This window comes from Dromiciops gliroides, chromosome 1 (genome assembly GCF_019393635.1).
Source record: "Dromiciops gliroides isolate mDroGli1 chromosome 1, mDroGli1.pri, whole genome shotgun sequence".
Classification (NCBI taxonomy): Eukaryota; Metazoa; Chordata; class Mammalia; order Microbiotheria; family Microbiotheriidae; genus Dromiciops; species Dromiciops gliroides.
Window position 1 is genome coordinate 274,793,988 of NC_057861.1, and position 17,306 is coordinate 274,811,293.

Genomic DNA, 17,306 nt, shown 5'->3' on the forward strand with positions numbered 1-17,306 from the left:
TACATATATAAGTATAAAAGCTTGTAATCCTTTTCCAAGGTAGGGTGTTGATATAAGGCTTCATTGGAAAACAATTGTGGATTGTTTTAATGTGACCTTGATATGAGGAGGGGGAAGGTCGTGATGGGAGCAAAACCTGGACTTGTCCATTGTGGAGTTTCAGGCTCTGGCTAAGGAGAGGAGCAGACTAAGGTATTTATTTAAAAGGTTACAATTAGTAGTTCAATTGCTAAAGTTAGTGATGTGGTATTTTTATATTGGTCGGAATACATGATTTAATTATACTCCAAAAACAAATTAAGGACAAGCCTTCTACACAAATCTGAGGCAGCTCAATGCTCTTTTGTGCCTTCAGCCCCCGGGTTGTTAAAGGGGCTGATGATGCATGAGCAGGAAAGTGACTGATTTAACTCATTGGGATGCAGGAAGCGACCTGCCCTCTTTTGAAAAAAAAGGGGGGGGGGAGTTCGAGCAAGGGAGAAGAGAGAGGGAGGGGAAAGGGAAAACGAAAGGGAAAGGGAGGGAGGAAGGGGGAGAGAAAGAGAGAGAGAGAGAGAGAGAGAGAGAGAGAGAGAGAGAGAGAGAGAGAGAGAGAGAGAGAGAAGGAGGGAGAGAGGAGGAAGAGAAGGAGAGAGAGAGAGAGAGAGAGAGGAGAGAGAGAGAGAGAGAGAGAGAGAGAGAGAGAGAGAGAGAGAGAGAGAGAGCGCAGTAGCTCTGCTTTACTGAGCTGAGAGCTTCTGAATTCCAAGCAGAAAGTACGAGAAGACACACAGCAATGCGCGTCTTCCCCTCGGCTGCTTGTGTCGAGCTTAGACAATGAAAAACTAGATTCCCCACCTACCCCAAACCCCTCCCGCGACAAGATTTTTGTTTCCGTTCCTTCTGAACCGTGGAGGATGTGCAAAAACAAATCATTTTTAAACAAAAAACAAACTGGGATGAGGATTAACCCAAATTAACACTGGCTGTAAGTACAATCTTCTCCTGCATTACCGCTGTTCTGAGCCGCAAGATGGGGTTTGTGTTCGTTTGTTTTTTTCTTCTGTACATAATTGTGTCTTAGGAATTTTTATTTACAGGGACTTGTACTTTTTGCCAGCGATGGGCTAATCGTTCCTTTCAGTTGAATGCATGCTGAACAGAGCACTCGCTTTCTTGGACAGTAGGAGAAATGGTCCTCTTTGCGCAGGTCTCTTACTGCGGTGGGCAAGCTGAATACAATGCCAGGATATTCCCGGGGTCCAGAGCATCCACGTAGAGCCCCTTACATTTTCTCTGCTCTGCAAGGTTGGTTTCTGGCAATGGGAGGATTTCGGAGACAAAAATCGCTCCGCTCTCGTCTCTAAGCTCTTGACTTCCCTGGCTCCAACTGGAAGAAAGCGGGAGAGTAGGAGGGGAGGGGACATAGAAGGGGGGGGGGGCAAAGTTCAGACTCTTCCAGCCTGAAGTGGACCTCGGGTCGTGTCCTATTACTAGTTTCTTTGCATTTGGTCGGACTTTGCTTTGCAATGTTTAGGTTGAATAGAAGCTTTCCTTAGTGGATTTCTTCCTACCCCTGGTGAATGCTTTTTTTTTGGGGGGGGGCAGTTGGAAGCAATGGCATGGGGTGGGGGGGTGCGAGCGTGGGTCTGGGAACCCAAGAAGGCTGACTCTTTTTCTGAGAAGATCATTTTTGCCTCCTGAAAATGTGAAAGAATTCCTCCGGCCCACGCTCTCTTTGTGTGGTGCTGAAGCTGTGCAGGGCTTTGTGCTTCGCAAAGAGAAAATGGCGAGTCCTATTGTGTTTAGGCCATTTTCTTCCGGTACAAGGGTTTTCCCCAAGTCCTAAATACTTCTGGGCTCTTTTGAAAGGAGCCTCCTACTGCCTAGAAAAGTGTGAATTGCTGAGGCTCAGTCCCGTGGCCTGGCGTTGGGACCTCACTTTTTGAATGAACCCATTTTCTTCTCTTTCTGCTATTGTTATCAACCTCTACTAGAAGGCACTTATGCAAAACTTGGAATCTAACCATTCTCGGGCTGTTCCAAACCTTTCCCCCCTCCCCCCAAGAGAACTCACAAAGGGCTCCCAGCTCTTTGGTGATTAAAAGTATACATAACATAACATGTGTGTTTATACACACATACATATATTCCATTCCTTTCATAATCATCGACGGTGAAATATAAAGCTGCTAAAAGACTGATCAGCAATTAAACGCTTCAGAGGTTTCTTTCCTTCCTCTTTCCCTCCCCTTTTAGGAAACACCCGGGAAGCTTAAATTCCACTCTTGTGATTATTCTTTTGTTTTTAAACAGAGGGTGAAGCCTTATTTCAGATAGACTGCATTATTAAGTAGCACTCTGGACCACAATACATGCCTTCTTTATTTGGCTATAAAAGGAATTGCAGGGTGTGTGTTGGGGGATGGAGTATTAATGATGTTGATGCTTTGTTGATTTAAAAATAAAGATTATCTTGTACTTCTTATTCTGTTATCTTTTATAAAAATAAGTCACAGAATGATAAATCATGTGCAAAACTAGTAAGAAAGGTATAAATATATTATATGAGGGGGGAAAGGATTTGTCCTTAGAAGTACTGTCCCTGTTAACCACATAACACTGCATTCTTGAATAGTTGGGGGTGCAGTTCCGTGGGCGTTAAAATAATGCATTACCAACAAGTTCAAACTTTTCACATCTGTTTTCAGGGTTCTCAATTTGAAAGTAAATATCGTAAAATGGAAAAAAAAAACAACGGGGAGGGATCTTCTAGAATGTGCCCCCCCACACACACACACCCTCGACAACACGTTAAAATGTTGGGTAATAGAAATCGTGCAGAAGCATTGTGATTTACATTTTATAAGATGTACCACTAGCATCTTCCCCCAAGAGGATCAAAACCATGGACAGCGAACTAATATTAGCTAGACTCGCTGTAGAATGCTCTGAGAAATTTGAAAATGAGTTTGACATTCAAAACATTTCATGAGTACAGAACAATCTTTTAAAAATTATATTAAAATAAATCCCATATAACTCTACCATGTGCCGCATGCAACAGGAGTATGTCAGGTTTCTAAGAAACTATTAATATTCCATTTTTCCTAAATAACACATCTTATTAAACATAATAATGCTTTCCTTTGTTATTGGTAAACAAAGAATAAAATTAAGTTCCCTTCATTTAAGTTATAGACATTCTCTTATTAAGCTTTAAGGGAGAAAAAAAATCTACTGTTCTGGGCTTACGTTAGCTGAATGACACTCATTCAGATTAAATTGATTTTTATCAGTGACTAAATTTTATAATGCATAGAATTGGAAAAATTAAATGCCACTTTGACAGACAAGGATAATATGAACCAGATATATAAAACTGCTTCTCTTTTATAGCACTTTGGATGTTACACATCTGGGTTATCTTTTATCTTCCACTTGGTGTTGTATGGTATCAGTTTCCCCACCCGCCCAAAGTCACTGGTTGGTTTGGGGTTTTTTGTTTGTTTGTTGGGTTGTTTTTTTGGTTGTTGTTTTTTAAAAATATATATATACTATAGGAATTTTTCTTGAATCATAGACTCGAGTCAATAGCAGGTCTTCTTGGAAGGCCAGTTTTCTGTATTTTGGTCAGCATCTAAATTGCTTGTTTTCATTTTCTCATCTACATATATTTATTCCATTTCTTGAGTGTGTAATAGTTAAAAATACTCATTTGAATTTCTAATTTCATGTGTCTCTTAGTTAATTCTGTTGGCTTGCATGAGAACTGTCTGAAAGGGCCTTAATATTTTTTTGGAGCGGCACGGGATAGGGATAATACTCCTGTCAAAGCAGTTTAAATATAAATTCCTGAAGCTGTTTTTCATTTAATATAAAAACAGAAGCAAGTTTGGGGAGACCGGGGGTTTAAAATGTTCGTTTCTCTCACAACAGTTATCCTTAGAATTAAACTGTAGTTCTCTCAATACCCAAGGTCTTAAACATAATTACACCTTATACTATATCCATCTTTGGAAATATGGTTTACACACATCTGTAATATGTCTATGTATGTGCACATGCATGTATTTAAGTAATTTGAATGGAAACAGCTAGCATTTTGCCGCATGATGTTGAAGGCTTGGTGAGGTGTAGTAAGATACTATGTTTTGCCTAGTAATTCCCCTTTTTGAAGTCTAATATATTGGAATATGGAGTTTAAGTTGGAAAACAGATTCTAAGAGGGTGATATTCGTGAATGATTTGAAATAAAATAAGTCCAAATACTAGACAAGGAAGTTTGTGGCAGATAAATTTCAAGGTTCAAATTATTAGCTGATTTGGGGACATAGCTACAAGGACAGTTATCTTTGTTGTATTTTGAATTTTGCCTGGACTGAAGGTGTGTGTGTGTGTGTGTGTGTGTGTGTGTGTGTGTGTGTGTGTTACTCTGTTTGGTAGTCCGCCAGTAAGGAATAATAGCTCTGTTCTCAGCAGTTTGCTCACTGAGGCAAGGAGAGAGCTAAGACTGCTTGCAGAAGAGATGTCTTCTATGGTCTACTTGGAAACCAGGCAGCTCAGAGAGGTGACTTTCCCCTGCCTTAAGTCAGTCCCTGGGTTGTCATGGAGGATTAGAGGGCATGCAAGAGGACAGTTGGAACTGCTGCATTTACTTTAGCGGATATGATGGCCCAAGACTGCTGTGAGGGTCAGATCTTTGCCCTTTAGTAGATCGAGATGTAGCTGTTTGGGGCTGAGATCGTTCTGTGATTCTCTTTGGTTTCAAGGACACAGAGGGAGCTGATCAGGACTTTGGGAGCCAACATCTGCCTGACTGGTGACGTCAGCAGCCCCGTGTAATCCTCTTGTGCTGAAGGCAGATGCCTTATTTGTTTGGCTGGAGAGAGCCATTAATCCCTAATTCTGGATCAGCAAGCGAGGGGGAAAGACCGGACTGCTCCAATCGACCCCTCCCCCACCCCACCTCCCACCCCTAAAGCACCTATTACCCAGGAAGGCTTTCATCGTTCTCTTTTCTGCGAGACATGCCGAGCTGTTGTGGAATACGCTTTCCTTCTCTTGCAGGTTTGAGCAGGGTTCGGGTTTTTTGTTTTTGTTTTTGTTTTTTCCCCCCCAACCTCGGTGTTTCTCCCCTTCCACTGATCGATCCTTTCGATCTTCTTACCGGGATGCGTAGGTCCCGCAGTTTACAGGGTCCTAGTGAGAAAAGGGGTGCCATGGGTAGGGCTGAGAGTTGGTGGGGGCGGGGGTCAAGCTGAGGAAGGGGGTGATGCTAGAGATGGAGAGAGTGAGGGTTAGAGGGGAGAACCATTGCTCCTGGGATCCCGTTTGCGGTCGAGTTTCAGAGGTCCAAGACCAGAAACTCATTTGTTTAGCTGCAACTCTGTCATTGATCGCCCACACCCCACGGTTTCTGCAGCCCAGCTTGGTGCTCATTTTCACCACACCAGATCCCCCTGCCCTAGCAGAACGCCGGGCTCCGCGTGTCTTGCATTGAACCCCGCTTCGTTCCTTTTCCTGAGCCACTTGGAAGGTGAACTGTCCGCTCGCGGCAAGTCCCCTTTCTCTCTCCCCAAGAAGGGTTGCCTCCAGATCTCTTTAGCTCAGGCGTAGCCAGCGGAGGTAAAGAGGCCGAGTGGAGTTACCTTCTCCCTACACCATTTCTCCACCTCCCCCCACCCAAGTCTCGTTTTCCCTTCCTTCCCAGTATGCCCCCCTCCCCCCGCCCCCGGCTGTATTCAATGTCCCTTTCTAATTCTGCTGCTTTTGTTTCTGTTTTTTTTTTAGGAGCATACTAAGGGGATCTAGGATGCTCTAAACAGGAGTGGTTGTAAGCCGCATTCGGTCCCCAATCCCATACTCCATAAACGTTACTGCTGTTGCCGCCGCCGCTGCCACCACTACTGCTGGTGTTACTACTACTACCGCTACAGGGTGGGGAAAACCTCTGGATACCGAAAACCCGGAGAAGTCAATTTCCTGAGCCTGGATGGAGCCGCAGCGGACAAAATGAAAATAGCCGCGCATCCTCCTCCACCCGCCTGAAGCGCAACTCCAGCTCCGCCTGTAGAGGTCAAGTCACTTACACACACCCTCCCTCCATCCCAGAGCTCTTTCCTCTTGACTGTTGCCGCAGTCAGAGTAGGTGCGCGCCCTGCAAGGCCGCCCTTCTTTGCACCAGCCCTAGACCCCCGAGGTGGCGCCAGGACCTGAGGTTTATTTATGCGGGGAATAGAGAACCTTTACTATCCTCAACACCTTTTTCTTTCTCCTCAACATAACCGTAGCCAGGCCAGATGGGCTATCCATATTCTCTGGGGCATTGGCAGGTGCGATTAAGTTATTTTTTTCCGCATTACAAAGAAAGATGACCCAGCCCGCTCGTTTATTTTCACATCTCTCGAAAGTCTTCAACCAAAAAAATCTTACTAACCCAGAGGACATGACTGCATGCACATATATATGTTTGGGTTTTTTTTTCCCCTTCAATCTCTTTCTCCCCCTTCCCAGATGCCATATCTTTTCCGTTGGAGCAGCAAACAAGATTGTCAGAAGTATTTTGCAAGAGAAATGGCAGTCATCTAAAAATCGCCATTCCTCAAAAATAACTTAGAATTGATCTAATTGGAACAGATTCATTTAATTCTAAGTCGTAGGATAACACGATTTTGAAATTAGAGTAGCTATAGAAGGCTAATTGAATCCCACTGAAGTAATCATCTGAAACTAGACTTAGACCAGTAAATTTACTCTCCTAGATTTAATATTTGTGTATTACATGCATAGAGACATACATCCGTAAACAAATACTTATACATATATACAGTCTACATTTCCCCTCAATAGACTAATTAACAATGAAACTAACAGATGTGGTAACTAACAGAGGCGAGCTCTGACAAGAGCAGCTTCCCTGATTTACACTCTCTCGGGAGCTGTGGGGAATCCAGAACGAGGGTATCCACTACTTTGAGGGGAGGGAAAGATGAGGAGAGGCAAACTCAGTGTATCATTTCCTATCCGGACAAAGATCAGAGACTCTGTCTCTCCGTGTTCACAGCGGACCTTGATTTAATGTCATACAATTAAGGCACGCGGTGAATGCCAAGAGCGGAGCCTGAAAGACTGCAATTTGAAGGACACCAGCACATCTTAGAGGCAGAGAGGAAAAATTCACCACGAACGATGGACTCGCTCGCTTTGTGGGGAAGATCCACAATCAAATCTTGAAACCCAGGTAGAGGTCATGAGACTTTGACATCTGTATACCTGCAAATCTTTCTTCGAGCTGTTAGAAAGAAGAACTTTCCGTGACAGCTTGATAGGAAAGCAATAGATGCAGGATATGAGAATGTCCAGTCAACTATTAGCTATCAGGGATGAATTCCCCGCCCCCCCCCCCCAGCATAGGGAATGTTTCCCGCTCCATGATCCAAGAGTGGGTAAGTGGGGCAAAATAAACCAATAAATAAACTAATAAGAACCCGTATAATAAGTGTAACCCATAGAAGACACAGTATTTACTTACCATATCCCTCTACTCCTTTAAAATGGATTGATGCAAGGGAATCAAAGAAATCGCTCATAGGGTGAAACTTTTGCTGGTTCGTTTTCTTTGTAGAATAGACCTTGCCTAACTTAAAATCAAGAGGACCTTCCCTCTTTTTTGCAGTCAAACGCAAGGCGCCGGACCGCTTAATTTAATAGAGTGGGACAAACGGGTGGAAAATTGTAGGTCAGAAAGCTTAGAAGAACTCGGAAAATTAATTTATTTGGAAGACAGTGAGGTGGATTGTGAGAAGGTAGTAGTTCCGCACCAGGGCACTGGAGCCAAAGGAAAATCTAGGGCTGAGAATGGGAGACTTGATAGATGTCTTTGTTCAGTCTAGGCCTGTAAGGAACAAAGGAGAGAAGCAGAGATGATCTGCAAAAGGTGACAGCAGTCTCCCCCTCCCTCCCAGCCCTCCCCCAGAGCTGTCCGTGGTCCTGACCACAGCCCCTTTCTCTTTGGCTCGCAATTAAAAGAACAATCAGACAGATCCTTTCTGTGGAGCAGGAGTTTGCCCCAGGACATAACAATAAATTAGATTATTCAGGAAATAAAGATTTTAAAAAAGAGAGACAAGAAGCTTGCAACCCCCTCCTCCCCCAACACATTCTAAGCATCACATTAGGTTATCCAAACTGCCTTGAACCCCATAATTATAAATACTTCCATGAAAACAATTTCTTGCCTCAGCAGTTCTCAGCATTTATAATTTTGTCCTTTTCAAATCTATCTATACACCCGTATACATATATTTAACCTATATATGTATATATGTATTTGAAGAGGACTTGTATGTATATATGCACCACATGCATATGCATATACATACGTGCGTGTATGGATGCCTGCGAATTTACACGTGTTGTGTGTATATATGTATATAACGTGAATATGTGTACTGTGTATGCAAATACTGCCCTGTTGCAGAATTAATGCCTTCAGTTCGCTTCACTATATGTGAAAATCGCCCCCCCCCCCCCCCCGCAAAAAAAAAATAGGAATTGAGGAAAGGGTAAAGAAGACTATTTCCTTACATGTATATGCATATTCTTTTTATATATAAATAAATTGTTTATGGATTTATCCCCGAGTTAAAGGTAGAAAAACTAAGACCCCAAGGCCAGACCAATTGTGTTCATAAAGTAAGGAAAATAATTTATATTTTAAAATGTAAATCTCCCTAAAATTGCTCACCCTTTCCATCTTCCAGTACCGCCCCCCCCCCACGCAGGTTTCATCTACTTATGCGCATAAAGGATGATAATGTTTTAGGGAGGGAGGTAGAAGAGGATGCGCCAAGAGCCAGTCCCTGCACGCAGGCGCACCACACATTCACATGCAGAAGAAATACTGCAGAAAGGTATTTCTAGAAACCCCCATGACATTCTGATTGCAATTTAATGCATATGAAAGGGAGCGGCCTTTTCCAAACATTGATTGCCAGCATCACTGCAGTGCGGTATGTTTGAAAATCCGACATCATCATGGCAGGGATTCTGTGGATTGCATCAACACTCTGGAAAGAATTTAGGAGTGAAAGTGAGGGTACGAGCTCTGTAATATATAGGGACTAAGAAATGTTTTATAACTTGCCCAGAAGATTAAGATAAAAGCAGGGATCCAGGGTGAATGAGGGGAGTGTTTAAAGCTCCTTTTTCGATCTTTCAGGGAAATTCAATACTCCTGAACTTTTATATATATATGTGTGTGTGTGTGTGTGTGTGTGTGTATGTATACATACATATATGTATATATACACATATATAATATGTATATATACACAATTTATATATTCAAAACTTATATAATAAAAAAGTTCCTTTTCTCCCCCCCCCCGCCCAAAAAAAGAAAAAAACACGATCTAACTAAACAAAGAACCGGTAGAGGTAATATCTATTTTTTTTAACGACCTTAATGACATAGCATACATTTTAAAAGACATGTAAACCTATGTATTGCTAAGAGGCAAATAAAGTAATAGTCTACAATGCCTACCTCAAAGCACTATGTAAGGATAGATGCAGATTGTGAGTATCCATGAACTGGACAGAAAGAGAATATCTCTCGCACATTGCATATGCTAGCTACCCTTCGATATCTGGGCTCATCTTTCAATTACCTTTTCATTGATCAAAGGGGTTCTTGCTTTTTTCCCTAACGTAGATTTTCTTTCATGGTCGCCTTCATACTTTTTAAAGTCAGATTGTTTAGAGTCCCGATATCGATGATTGTACTTATTTTTCTATTTAATTATAAAAAATCACTTTTTTTAGGAAGACCAAGGGTAAGGAAAGGAGATAACCAGGAAACTAACCAAAGGGAAGACTATGATTCTGTGGTGCTTTAGGTTGCAGAGGAGAATCTTTAAATCAACTGAAACTAGAGTGGATAGATTTGCTTCAAGATTTGCTCTGCACTGCTGTGCAACCCATATCTGGAATTTGGTTAAATCAAATTCATTGTCACTTTTGATGGAAGTAATTTTAAGCCAACTCATATTCCTCCATGGTCCTCTTCCAGGTGGCTTTAACAACCGCTATATATCAATCACCCATTGCTTATTCTCAAACCAAATAAGAACTCTAAAACGAAGCCTAGGTTGCGCAGTAATAATGTTACATAACATAGACAGGCTCAATCTTTCTCATTTATCCATACTTTTATAACAACTTGAGTAGGGTCTTCAGAAAACTTTATTAGTTAAAATAACAATGATGACCTCAACCTTGTTTGCTAAATAGAAAAGTAAATTATGGTGTAGGATTGAGATAGGTCTAATTTTTGTTACCTAAAAGGGAAGTAATTCGATCATTTGATTACAGGATGAAATTCTGAATAGTTATTGTTCTGAAGTGTTCTAAAGTTTGAAACTATTTTTTTTTTCTTTCTTTAAAATATTTTCGGACTTAATGTCCAGCGCCGGTTTTTTTTTTCCTTCTCACTAATGAGATTCTATCTTCACCAGTCTTGCAAAAACAATCCAAGTTTCATTTTCAATGCGAGAACTTTGTTGAGGTTTGCCTTGGAACCCCTTCTGCAATCACCACGCTCGTTTAGTGGCCTGAAATTAAAGCTTATCTGAACAATTTGGGGACAGTTTAAGCCACTGAGCTACTTCACCCTCCATCCCCAACCCCACCCCACCCCACCCCCATCGAGGTGAAATCGTAATGGCACTACCGGGGAATTACAAATAGGGTTTGGTTTTGCTACAAGTCAACAACTGCCAGGGGAGAAGAGGAGACCCGCGCGATGGGCTTATGAGGACACCGGAGTCGTCAATGTCATAGCGCCCTCTGCTGCCTCACAAAAGCTGGACATCTCCTATAAAGGCAAGAGTCCCCGAGGAATCAGAATACAATAAACATTAAAATAAGGGAACGAGAAATTCTTTAAACTTAAAAAAATCTCACTCTCATAAGTTAAAAATCCCATTGTATGTTGTTTTTAAAAAGTTAAACGAACGAATAACCAACCTAAAATGTATTTTTGGGGGGGTGGGGGTGAGGGAGGGAATATGGCTATGACGATTTTTTTTTCATCCTCTGGTGTGGGGGTGGCGGTGACACGTCGTTGGCCGGTGCATAGAATTTTCAGTCTTTTCTGGGGGCTTCAGTCAAGTCCAACATGTATCTCCCCTTCCCCCTCCAGTCGTTTCCCGGGGCTCGCACGGGGCCGGGAATGAGCAGGCCATCGGGGAACAGGACGCGTTTCATCGAATTGCAGGTGAGTACAACAAGAAAATTTCCCTAGAAGTTTCCCCAGATCCTTTGGGAAGAAACCGGAGGGTAAGGTTGAGGAGGCAGAGAGTCAATAAGGTAATCGGGTTTGAGTCCATCTAAACCCAGTGAGCTTGTGTCCTTGATGCTGAAAAGCATTGCAATAAAGATACCAAACTCAGGTAGTGTGCTTCTTTTCGGGGGGGTGGGGGTGGGGGTAGGGGATTTAGGGGGAGGGAGACAGAGACAGAGACCGAGACAGAGACAGAGATTTCCATAGACTTTATTCTAAAGACGAAAGAAACCCAAAATGGTAAAAAGAGACCGCGGAGGATGAACTGTGTTGATATAGTTTAAATTAGTTAGTATTCACTCTTTTAAACCGTGCGTCCTTTCACCTGTGGAGGCAGTAAATTTCAGCTACACTAATAAAACACAGCTGGACAAGGACCTTCTTTAGCAACCATGAGAGAAAGTAATGAATGAGATCCACCAGAATTATTGATGAAATAGATGGCAATATCGTAGGCATAAGAATAAATTCTACCTCTAGGTTTGGAATAATGTTTTATTTAAAACATCTAATTGAGGGAGCTAAACATTAAGGGGGGAAGTATTAGTGTTTTATTTGTGCATGTTTAAAATTCTCTATCTAAATAGGTATATAGGTATAGACGTAGCACCTTTATGTTGTATAATTCAATTTGAGTAGTGCTCTAAACACATCATCTCTGAAATAAATAACTGCATCTTGGTAAATATATCATTGCTGATGTAATGAAGTGCCTTTATTGAGTATATATTTAAAATTCATTAGTTTATATAAATCTTGTAAAAATAAAGTTTGCTTGTTAGTGTCAGCATGAATATTGATCTAATAATAGTATAACTAAAATACTTACCGGAAAATTAAATCTAGAGTTTTTTATAAAACCCAATTCCCCTGTTATTTTAAATACACAAATATGAATATATAACATATATGTGTACATATAATATCATGATTTTAAAAACTTATGGCAATAAAATGGCATTGATTAGAAATGAATAATAACAAATACTGAAGATAAAATTAGAAAATAAACTAATGATAAACATGAACTAGTTTATCTCTAATGTGCAATACAGTTAATGTAAAAATGATCCAAATTTCATTTGTCTCTTTACCTTTTCCTTCAAGAACATGTACATTTACTTTTCTCTTTGTTAACTTTATTTTTTTCCCCCAAGAGAATCCATAATTATCCAAACAAGAAATAAAGATATCCACTTAGGCTTAAGATCTTAACCCTAAAGTCATAGTACTTTTAAAAGAAATCAACAAACAAAAACAACACTATTACAATCCAACAAAAAAAGGTACAAATAATAGCTATGTTACCTAGAAAAACTGGGTTTTTGCCTTATCTAGTCACTTCCCTCACTTCATGAGAATGAAAAAAAAACCCTAAATCTAGAAAATTAACTCACTGAAATGTACAATTCAATGCCCACCTTTGCACACTTTAGCTTCCTTCCTGTCTCAGGCATTTGCTATTTGAGTGACTTTGGGGCAAGTCACTTAACCTGTCTCAGCCTCAATTTCCTTATCCATAAAATAGGGATAATAGTGGCACCTACCTCACAATGTTGTGAGAAAATGTATGCAAAGCATTTTATAAGTGCTAAAGTGCCACATAAGTGCTAGCTATTCCAAGTAACAGAGTAGGAACTTTGCCTATTTTTAATAGATAGGTGTATTTAATGTTGCTAACAGCCCTACAAAGGACCTAAGAAAAGCATAATGCACTGGAAGCCATCTAACTTTCTCTGACCATCTAGAAACCTGTAATATGTTCACTTGTGATTTCTCTCCAAAGGCATTGTGGTGTTTGGGAAAGTGCATTTGATTTGGGGCCATTGGACAACAATTTATTATGTAAAATTTTATTCTTCACATATACGTATATTCGTGTATATATATCTAATCGTTTAGATTATTTGTTTTTGAAGAATTATCTAATATATATATATATATGCCTTTATTTCTTCTATTACCTAAAGTTAAATGGTAAAGAATTATATTTATCATCAAATCATAGATTCAGAGCTGGAATGAATTATCCAACTCCATTTTTTTGGTGAGAAAATTGAGATACAGAAATTAAGTGATCTTCAGGGTTACAGAACTATTCTGTGAGGCAATATTTGATACATGTATACAATATGCAATATGCTGCCAATTCTTCAGAAAAGTTTGACTAGCAGGCAAATAAGAATCCAGGTCCCATAAACAGTTGTGACATCATTTATGATTAATAAAAATAATAAGCCAATAGTAAATGATTGGAACTCCCCATTACTTATAGCCTATGGTTTACTGCAACATAATTTTATGGTTTGGTAACTAGCAATATTGACAAAATCATGTTGAGTAGCAAATCTCTACAGAAAATCAAAGTTTTATGGAAAGGAAAATATCTTGGAATCTGAAAGCTTTACCCTACTGCTTGAATAAAAGAGTGAAGGTAATTTTAGATTCACATAAGCTAGAGAATGGCCCAAGGAGAGACTGGTCAAAGAAAGGCCTGGTTTTTAAATGGCAGGAGAGATTTTAGTATAGACAACAGGTGATGTAAATCTTTAAGTTAATTAGATTATGAAAGGTTTTGAAACTGGTGTTTTGCCCCCCTCCCCCAAAAAATAGTACACTTATTTTATGCAGTATTAACTCTTCAACACACAATAAAAGACAGTTCATTTTTTAATTTATTAGAGTAATTTTATCAAATAATTATTTCAATTAGTCTTTATCCATAGATGTTTTAGAAATAACACACAATAGCTGAATAAAATGTCTTTAAAAACTAAGAAGTGTGTTAAAGATGCCCTTTTCCTTAATTTTAAATGGCAAATTTCAGATGTGAAACACCCTGGATAAGTAAGATTAAAAAACACTACTGAAAGAAATCCAACCATGCTACTACTTAGTGGTCCCAAATTGTCTTCTCATAATAATTTGAAGATAGTTCAATTGATACATGTTGGGAAAACTTAGCAAAAAAAGCATGCATAGATCACCTGACGCAGCTAGGGGGCACATTGATAGAATACTGGGACCTGGAATGAGGAAGACTAATCTTCCTGAGTTCAAATCTTCCTTTAAAGGCTGTGTGACTCTGGGCAAGTCACTTAACCCTGTTTGTCTCAGTTCCTTTTCTATAAAATGAGCTAGAGAAGGAAATGGAAAACTCACTCCAGTGTCTTTTCAAGAAAATCCAAAAATGGGCTCATGAGAACCAGAAATAACAATAAAATCATAGGTCTCCAGATAATAATGATTTCTAGGCATGAGTAGGTGTACAAAAAAAAATTAGACTACCACTAGCATCTCGATTTGGATGATAAATAGGTCAAACTGAGAATCAATTAGAAATCTCTTTAGTTTCTGATGCATCCATCCTTCCAAGCACCAGCCTAGAGAGTTCTATTTATGAAGATCACCTTAGTCTTATAAAAATTACATTGTTCCAGATATAATTCATTTAAGGAGCAGCTTTAAGACTGACAAAAAAAAATGTTACATCCATGTCAGCCATGGGGCAGCTAGGTGATACACTGGATAGAATGCCAGGATTGATGATTTCTCTTCCTTAGTTCAAATTTGGCCACAGACACTTCCTAGCTGTGTAACCCTAGGAAAGTCAGTTAACCCTGTTTGGCTTAGCTCCTCATATGTAAAATGAGATGGGGAAACCACTCTAGTATCTTTGTCAAGAAAACCCCAAATGAGGTGACAAAGAGTTGGACACAACTGAAATGAGTGAACAAAATAATGTTAGCAATTGGAGGGACGGAACATAGGTGGATGATATTTCTATCTGAAGACATATTGTATAGGGTCATAGCACAAAGAAATAAATGACTATTACAATTATTTTCATAATTTCAGCTTTTAAAAGAGTAAAATTTTTGTTCAACCCCATTCCCAGCCCTCCAATTTAAATTTAAATTTAAAGATAAAGTGCTTTGGTACCTTGGTGTGCCAGGATTTCATCAGTGTTAGTTGCTATTTCCTTGATACAGATCACATCACCTCTATGACTTCATCTTATCAGATCTGATTCTGGTACCAGTGACCATAAATGCCCCAGAGACAGTACCTTATGTACAATAGGAATGTTTGTTGTTGTTGTTGTTGTTGTTGTTGTTTAAATATCTTCCTCAGGAGTAACAACTCAGACTATACATCTTTGTCTTCATCTATGAGAGATGTAGCATCGTGTAGCAGATTAACCTGTTGTATTTGGAGTCAGGAAGACATGATTCAAATTCTGTTTCTGATACTTCCTAGCTATGTGGCAATGAATGAGTCACTTTTCGCTCTCTGAAATTCCTTTTTTCTTCTATAAAATGAGGGTGATAATATCTGTTCATAATGACTGCCTCATAGGGATGTTTGAGGCTCACATGGGATAATTCACATAAAGCACTTTAGAAAACTTCGGTAAAGTAAAAATGACAGCCAGGTATTATTATTAATTATATGTGACCAGCTATCCCTTTTTAATTCTTTAGGATTGAATTACAAATGATCTTTTGAAAAAATAAATATGTACCCACAAAAGTATTTTTGTAAATCCTAGAGGAACGTATTATGCACATTGGTTATAGTGTCTGGAAAACCAAAAGGGAAAAACATTCACATTAATAGCATGCCAGGTATGGATGATTGTGACCCTTAAAATGATAGAGGGATGAGATAAAACACATTGAAGTATATGATAGAATCTGTAAGCACATAGGAAGTTAAAAAATATTTCCATATCCTCTATTCCCTTTTTTAAAAGTATTTATTTTTTTCCCATTACATGTAAAAGATAGTTCCAACTTTTGTTTATACAAGCTTTCTAATTTCAGATTTTTCTCCCTCCCTCCCCCCCCTCCCCTAGACAGCAGGTAATCTGATATAGGTTACATATATATACACACATAATAACATTAAACATATTTCTGCATTAGTCATGTTATAAGAGAGAAAATCAATAGTAATTGATGAAAAACCTCAAATAGAAAAACAACTGCACCCAAACAAAAGAAATAGTATGGTTCATTCAGCTTCTATACTCAACAGTTCTTTTTTTTTTTTTTCCTGGATTTGGAGATCCTTTTCTATCATGAGTTCCCTGAAACCCTTCTAGTACCATTGCATTGGTAGAGAAGAATATAGTCCATCACAGTAGATCAACACACAATGTTGATGATTACTGATCTCTATTCTTTAGGGAAAAAATAAACCCTCTTGGCCTGTCATAGTTACTTTATCACCTAGAGAGAGAGGAATGACAATGAATTGTACAAACTCAATCTTACCAACTTTTCTCTAATTTTATGTTATTTCTTCTTTGGTACATTGTCACAAAGAATTCTCTTCAAAAGGACAATAAAGCAATTCTAAGGAATTCTGAAAATTTTCCTTACATCCCTGGGAGGTACAAGCAGTCAGAGCTAATATATATATTTTTTCCTTTTAGAATTTCTATTCTCTAATGGAAATATAAGACACAGGAAGATATGGTGTAACAGATAATGAAATGAAAGTGTCTGGTACCAGCAATTAGGTTAATTTGTCTGTATTGATCCATGATCCAATACATTGGAATTGCTCTTACTTTGAGATACACATCATTAAATTTATTCAATCTGTAGTTACGGTGACCAAGTTGTTAGAACTAACTCTAAAGAAAAGTGTGGCATATCATGAAGAATTCTCCTCTCCTTCCTTACCCCCGGTCTAATACTTTGGCATACTTACCATAACAAGAGTTACAGAATACATGTAAGTACATATAGAATCAGAATCCATGAAGAAATTTTTAAAATTAAATTTAAAAAAGAATTATGTCTGCTAAGCTTTTATCCCATTTTAAACCATTTAAAAAAACAATACTTCATATGGATTACTGTCACAAGAACCATGTTGTGACACACCATATTTTCTAAATGATATTTTCTATATCATTTTCATGTTGTCTGCTGTAAATTCATTGGTGGTATCATCAAATAAAAAGACG

At 39.2% G+C, this 17,306-nt stretch overlaps 1 long non-coding RNA gene across 1 annotated transcript in view; it reads left to right on the forward strand.

Annotated features, from left to right (window-relative positions):
- Positions 1–668: 668 nt before the first annotated feature.
- Positions 669–17,306, forward strand: part of LOC122736404 — a 38,470-nt gene continuing 21,832 nt past the window's right edge. The window contains exons 1-3 of the long non-coding RNA XR_006354195.1: positions 669–967; positions 4,752–5,049; positions 5,773–11,260. This is a non-coding gene — a long non-coding RNA (uncharacterized LOC122736404). The remainder of the gene's footprint in view (positions 968–4,751; positions 5,050–5,772; positions 11,261–17,306) is intronic.